At 46.1% G+C, this 7,576-nt stretch overlaps 1 non-coding gene across 1 annotated transcript; it reads left to right on the top strand.

Moving 5' to 3' along the window:
• The first annotated feature begins 223 nt into the window (after positions 1 to 223).
• On the top strand, positions 224 to 328 carry LOC106697637. Its single transcript, XR_002829953.1, has one exon. It is a non-coding gene; the product is annotated as a U6 spliceosomal RNA (small nuclear RNA).
• Positions 329 to 7,576: the final 7,248 nt, after the last annotated feature.

The raw sequence follows: 7,576 nt of genomic DNA, 5'->3' as shown, positions 1-7,576 counted from the left end.
AAGAACATGTTGCCACTGTAATAATCAGTTCCAAACAGGTATAGGGCTTCAATCATCTGCCCACAGTGGGGGCGGGCGCAGGGGGCGGAGGCGGGGATCACCGATCCAAGTAGATATTTCCAGATATTCCCAAATATCTAATTGTTGGTATTTTGAAGGCTGACTATACAAGATTTTTGGTCCACGAGTTGTGTCATAGAACAGACACTGAAGAACACTGAGAGCGCTTGCTTGGGCAGCACATACACTGAAGTTGGAACGATACCGAGAAGATTAGCATGGCCTGCGGAAGGATGACATGCACATTTGTGAAGCGTTCCACATTTTTATGCAAACTGTAATCATTAAATTAAAATTTTAAAAAGGAAAAAAGAACACAGAGAATTACAAAGTCGACTTTTACATTGGGCTCCGAGCAGGGTTGGGAAAGGCTGCTGGGGTTCCAGCTGAATCTGAAATTCTTGCCTGGAAACCCTCCCCTTCCTCCCCAGGCCTCCTGAGGACCCAGGTGTACACAGCGATGATACTGGGGTCCTGGTGTTGTGAAGTTCTATCTGAGAGAACCTCACCCAAGGAACATTCTGGCGCTCTGTGTTCTAATGTGGGGTGATGCTGGAGGGGGGATGCTGGCCCCATCTCAGGACAAGAGAACATAAAGAGAGAGAGGAAGGAAGGAGAGGGCAAGACAGGCAGGAGGTTGGGAGCCAATGACATCCTGACAGCCCCTAATTTGGAGATTTAATTCCCGGTGTTTAGGAAGGCACAGGAAAGCTGAGAGTCTGGGGCCAGCTTCAGACTCTGAAATCTTCCTTTCCTCAAGGAAAGACCCAACTTCACCATCTGAGATGAGGGACCCCAGGCTCACCACTTCCTTGGGCGTGAAGTGAATTCAGGGCAGGAACTGAGGTGGGGCAGGCGGGCACTTGCCTTGGGCACAATAATGTTAGGATGCTCCCAAACTCAGTCAGTAATCAAGATAAATAGAGTTTTGATGCAATACTTTAAAAACCAGAATCAATGCCAGAAAAGTCCACAATGAACAAAATATCAAATTTTCAAATAAACACAGGATCAGTTGGTTTACCAGGAATTAAAATTTCACCTGTATGCCTCCTGCCTGCTCAACGTATTCTGTTTTGAAAAGGACCACAATGAGAACTATGGCTTATTAAAAAACCCTCAACCCCCAACCGGGCAATTTATATCAGAAACAAACCCATGATTATTTTTCTGAAACAACTGAGCCAAATTTTAAGAATATTTTATGATCTGATTAGATATTATGCCTGAGTCATTCACTGATGGAAATGCCCATCTGAGTTATCTGATAACAGGAACGATCAAAAACAATCAAACCCTAATCCCTAATGCAAATACTTTTTGGGGTTTTCTAAATCCAGCCTCTAAAATTCATGCAGCCAGCTCAAGATCCTCCCTTCCTGTGTCCCAAAGGACCCGCCCCGTGTCTTGCACACATTTCTCAGGTCTGTGGAATCCAGAGAAGAAAACTCGCTTTATGATCAGAAGGGAGATGAAAAGCATATCTTAACAGGGCATTTCAAAAGCATTCCTTGCTCATCACAGAAGCATCCAAAGTACCTACATTATTTAGAAAATGGCAGGAGAGGGAATAATGAATGCAGAATTGGCTTTTAAAAATATGTAACTGAGGAGGGAGGAAGCTTCACTAAAGATCTAGACAAAATAAAAGCTCTGTTGTTTGCAAAGTCAAAGCAGTAAAGAGATGATTAAGTAAAAATAAGCCTGAGATTTAACCTTAAAGGAAGTGAGCATTTTAATTTTTGCAAAGGTGGAGAAAATGCCATAAGAGGGTGTCTGAAGGTTAAGGAAACTGCTATGAAAATGAGAATCACGTGCTCTGAGCTGTTCACAGCTCTGTCCCTGGAGTGTGAAATTAGCGACCAAAGGCTGATTTCACAGGCACTTCAAGGAGGGTGCTGGTGCCTCTACGGATCGGCGAAGGGGCCTCTCTGCCAAGTCCTGCCCACTTGCAAGCTGCTGTCGTTATTCATGCAGAGCACAGACAATCCTGCGTGTCTGGAACGTTTTGCATTTATATTGAACGCAGCCTCTCTCCTTCCATCAGGGTGAGTCTAGGACTGAGTGCACGTGGAGTGCATGGGTGGGGGCTGCGGTGTTGGGGGTGGGGTAGGGGAGAGGGATCAAACAGACCAACATTCTCGCCAAAGTCCTGTTTTCTTTTTAAGAAAAAAAACCCATCCATCTGGATTACATTCCGTGGAAAGGTTGGAAAAATGTTTAGAAAATAGGGATATGGTTAAAAATGTTCAATCTTAAAACATCTCCAAGGGCAACAAGGAATTCTCTGAGTCTGGGTTTCAGGTCTGAAACAATTGACAGTGTCCACCTTCCCTGCCACACTGTGATTCTGGGGAAGTGGGTTAAAGAAATGTCACAGAAGAGAGGAAACTCAGGAAATGGTGATTTGAGAGAGGTGGTTCTGTTACTGATTCTGTCCCTGTCTGTCCTGGTCTCGCCCATGTCATTACACACAGCAACCAAACAAAAGTGTAATTATTACTTCCCACACCTTGACCTTGTCGTAGTCACATGGGCAGAACTGAGCTCAGCCCCAGGCAGAAGCTTCCTTGTCAACTCCGCTAACAGGCCCCAGAATACAGTCAACCCAATAGCTGGAGAAAACCACTGTATCTCGAAAATCTGGAGTCACTCGAGCATCTTTGGGAGCAGGCTGGACTGTTTCATTGATTAACGTTGGGGAGCACTATGCTTCCAAACACAACCCAATATTAACCATTAACAAACCACTTCCCTTTCAAGTGGAATATTTTCCCTTCTATAGCCTCCTTGGTGATGGTAGGTGTTTGGCACCCCCCAAACATGGTTTGAATATTGAACAGCCTTGTGGAAAACTTGAGATAAAATTAGAATTGGCTCACACACTGTAAATAAACGGTGGATTCGGAAGCCCATACTCAGATTGGCTTAACCAGTTATAAAATATGTCGGTCCCCTTAGTCAAAAGGGGAGTCAGTGATCTGAAGATGTCTTCATGGGTCGAATGCCTTTCATCGATGCCCTGGTTTTTGGGTTGTCAGCCCCAGGCGGGAGACCCTCTGGTGTTGGAGGTCACCTGTGTTCAGAAGAAGAAATCAGGTCCTCGGAAGCTTTGGAAGTTTCTCAGAAGAGTGCTCTGGCCGAGCTGGGTGGGGTGGGGACAGCTCTGAGTCCCGTGGGAGGTGGAGAGGAACAGGAAATTCCTGAGAAGTGATGATGGGTCATGGACACTGGAGGGTAGTCACCCGCGTCCACTACCATCTAGGAAACATCCCTGTTTCCTCTCTCCTGCCCTCACCGAAGAAAAGCTTTTCTTCCCACTGAGCGCTAAACCCTCCGTATGTCAAGGCAGCCGGCCAGCAACCAGAGTCTAGAGCTGACAAAACCAGGTCGTGGAGCACAAGGAACAACCCCTTCGAGAAACTCTTGGGCAGTGTTACAGATTTAATGTGCCTCTGTTCTCCTGTTATCAGAGAAAAGCGTGGGCGGTCTTTCTCCATTGCTAGTGGGAGTGGGGTTCTTGGGGTATCACTGCAATAAGCGTTTTTGGAGGCCCCCCACCAAGGAGGATGAGATATGGTAGAAAGCTTTATTTTTGTGGAATCACATCCATGGGTTTCCAAAGTCCCATTTCTCTTGGTCCAGTCATAGCAGTGTCGCTGGGGTTTCAGTGGAGCTAGAAGCAGAGCTGGTGTCCAGAGTCTCCTTTCCATGTCGGAGCCTGGTCCAGTTAAGCATCAGCCTAGTTGCAGTCCATTAGTGCACTGAGTGTGGGGTGTGCATGGCCTGGGGCCATGTGGGCAAACGCAAGGGGAACCCCACAAACCAGAGTCACACAAGTCCCGAGAGTCCCACGATCAGTAAGAGCACAAGAGCAGCAGGAGAGCCAGTTTGTTCGTTCAGGGAATGAAGAATCCCAAATATCTGATACTATACACATTGCGAGTCACTATATATGCACACATGCGCGCGCGCACAGAAATGACAAACCTAAGGAGACCAACCCATTTTCTCCTAGGTCTTACCTTGTGGCCCCGTAGTGCAATAGCTGACTGACAGCTTTCTCTCTCCTGTTCACAACTGTTCTGCTTTTGTGGGGTCCTGGAGGTCACACTTTATTCTTAGCCATTTTTAACCCAAATCCTCAGCTTTTGAACTCATGTACAAGGAAAATCACAGCTTCAGAAATGACCTACCACCACCCTCTGACGTGTACGTGAAAGGGAATTACATCCTGTGTAATTCCAATCTTCTCAGCCACAGTTGTTTCTTTGGTGTCATGGGGTTATTTTTAAGCATCAAAAGGAAGAAGGAGAAAATCCAAAGAGACCACCCCCAAGTCTGAAATCCTGTTAAACCTCAGACAAAACCAAACCCACTGGGGCTTGACGGGAATAAGCTCAGAAAGAGAAAAGACCGCGGTCTTAGCTGTGAGATGCTGTGGGTTCCTTTGTCAGCCGCGTTCCTTCCATCTGGACAGCAGGCGACAGGGAAGGGTTCCTAGTTTCCAGGTTTTCTGGTTGGGCCACTTGGAATGGGAGGGACCATCCTTTGATGTTTGGGTTTCGTGCTCATTTTCATAGCCCTGCTCCTATTAAGGGGCAGAAATCGTCACCAAAGGCATTCGGCAGACATAGAAAGGGGCTTGGGCATGTTAGTGCTCTGCTGTCATAGTTAGCATCCTGACAAATTGGGTCCTGCCAATAGATCGGGACGTCGGGTGGGGAGGTGAGATCTCCTTTCTATAATCCTTGCCCCTTAATCAATGTAGAGCATATTTCCAATACAGAGAAGAGTGCCTGTCTAAAGCACTTTTCTGAATGGTTTCACTGTACCAGAACAGTAATAATTATTGTCAAACACTCAAATACTAAAAAGCACCCAAAGTGAAATTTGAGTGCATGGATGTATAACTAATGCATTAATTAGTTCCCATATGTGTGTGTGGGCACCTCTCTCTGCTCCTCGCACACCTCTCAGCCTCCTTCACTCCACTTAACCACGTAGCACCTCTCCTCCAACCCCCCTCCCCCCCAATTCACTCAGGTCTCTTCTACCATCCTCTCCCTTGTGAGAGCATCTCAGACCACCCATCTCTCTCTATATTTAAAAGCGTAATGTGCTCATTGGACCGGACAACATTCTGGACGAAGCTGGGGCTGCGAGGGAAGCCTGGGCCCCGGGTGCCAGAGGGAAGCCGGTGCTGGCAGCTGGGGGAAGGAAGGCCTACTCTTGCACGGATTTTATGCATCAGGCCTCTAGTCTAAAATAACATCCCCATCTTCTTATTCTGCTATACTTCCTCTATAACGCTTTTCACTTCTTAACATTATATTGCATTTCGATTTTTATTAGTTATTGTCTTTCTTCCCATTAAAAGGTCAGGTCCAAGAGGGCAGGAATTTTGTCTTATTCACTGTCATAGCCCAGTGCCTATGACAGACCTTGGCACACAGTAGGTCCTCAGCCAGTATTTGCTGAATGAACAGGAATACACCATTCTTTATAGCACAAGTCTAGATTCACCTTGAAAGTGATCAGACTTCCTAGATGATGACTTGGCTTGACTGATGACTCTAGATCAGTGGTTCTCAACCTTCCTAATGCCGCGACCCTTTAATACAGTTCCTCATGTTGTGGTGACCCCCAACCATAAAATTATTTTCATTGCTACTTCATAACTATAATTTTGCTACTGTTATGAATCATAATGTAAATATCTGATATGCAGGATATATTTTCATTGTTACAAATTGAACATAATTAAAGCATAGTGATTAATCACAAAAACAATATGTAATTACATATGTGTTTTCCGATGGTCTTAGGTGACCCCTGTGAAAGGGTCGTTCGATCCCCAAAGGGGTTGCGACCCATAGGTTGAGAACTGCTGCTCTAGATGATGAAGCAACAACATTTGCTCATTGTTCACCAAGTCTCCCCTGTGTGCCTAGCTCCAATCCCATCCAGTCCAATCCTGAGGTACCTTTGTGGAATTAACCAAGTGCGAGTCATTGTGAGAGATGCAGAGAAGCACAAAGCACATCCTTTTCCCTCAAGGAGCTGAGTTTAGCCAGGCTGGCAGGCATGTAAAAGGAAAAGAATAAAAGACTAACCAAAGATCTTATGTGCATATATGCATTACCTATGGACACAGACAATAGGGGGGTGAAGGCCTGGGGCAGGGTGGGGCAATGGAGGGAAAATGGGGGACATCTGAACACTCTCAACAATAAAGATTAAAAATAAAGAAAGAAAAAGAATAAAAGATCTGATTCATGTTCAAGGCATCACTAGATGACCACTGACACACATAATGTGGCTTTGTGCCCAATTCACTTGGTAAGAAAAGAGTTGCAAACCTCATTAGATAGTAAGCAAGTCATTCATTCATTCTTTCATTCATTCATTCATTCATTCATGAATGCATTTGTTTATCTAAAAGGGTTTATTGAGCACCTGCATTCTGCCAACACATTCTAGGTATTTGGGAGAGAGATAAACAGAAAAGATGAGATCCTTGCTCTCGCGGTGCTCACACTGAAAACACACCCAGAATATCTTAAATAGTGACAGAGCTATGAAGAAAACAACAGGGTGGTGGACTAGCAGAGGGTGGGAGCTGCAGGGTGGGCCCCCTTAGACACAGCATCCTGGAAGAAAGCCCTCTGATCCCCTGTTAGGGCCAAGACCTGGTCCTAGAGGAAGAGGCAGACGTGTGAAGATCAGGGTGGAGGGAACAGCAAGTGCAAAGGCTGGGAGGAGAGGACAGTCATGTGGGTGTGATTCAGGGACCAGCAGACCCAGGTGGTTGCTGCGTGAGGGAAGAGTACAGAGTGGAGGTAGGAGAGGTGGGCAGGGATAGTGTCAGGGCCTTGCAGGTCCTAGTGAGGAGACGGGTCTGTTCCTCCTGTGAAAGCAATGGACTGAATCCTTCATTTTCAACTCACTGCTTGGAGGTGCCCATTCTTTCTCTTACTGGAAACTTATGACAAGGAAGAAGCACTCCTGACATTTAATTTAACTTGGACTGTCGAAGGCTCTCAAGTTATTCTCTTCCCATCCCCAAAGGTCCTTCTCTTTCCTGCCCTTGAATCTTCTCCTTCCACCTGGTCTGTCCACACGGTGACAACTTGCTCTCTGGCTGAGTCCCCAGGCCACCCAATTTCCTGTGCATTATTAAAATTATTAAAACACAAGATCCAGGTGCAGCTGTCATCTTTTTTGTTGATCTGTACAGAAAAGGAACAGGCAAAGAAAAGAATAAAATCCTGCGATGTTGGATCATATCAGCCCAGCTCAGTGAGACAAAGGCCAGCGCGTGTCTGGTTGATGTGTGGCCGCTTATCTGCGTGCCTGGAGTGACAGTGCTTTGAAACAATGATACCAGTGTGGCTCTTGATCATGGAGGTCACAGGGACTGTCTGGCGCTGGGGAGTCAGGGAGCAGACTGCTTATTCGTGGGGCAATACTGATATGAGCCAGCATTTATTGAGCACTAACTGTGTGCCAGGCA

This window comes from Myotis lucifugus, unplaced genomic scaffold, assembly GCF_000147115.1.
Source record: "Myotis lucifugus unplaced genomic scaffold, Myoluc2.0 scaffold_90, whole genome shotgun sequence".
NCBI lineage: Eukaryota > Metazoa > Chordata > Mammalia > Chiroptera > Vespertilionidae > Myotis > Myotis lucifugus.
The sequence above is the reverse complement of the archived record's forward strand: the minus strand, read 5'-3'. Positions and strand labels throughout refer to the sequence as shown.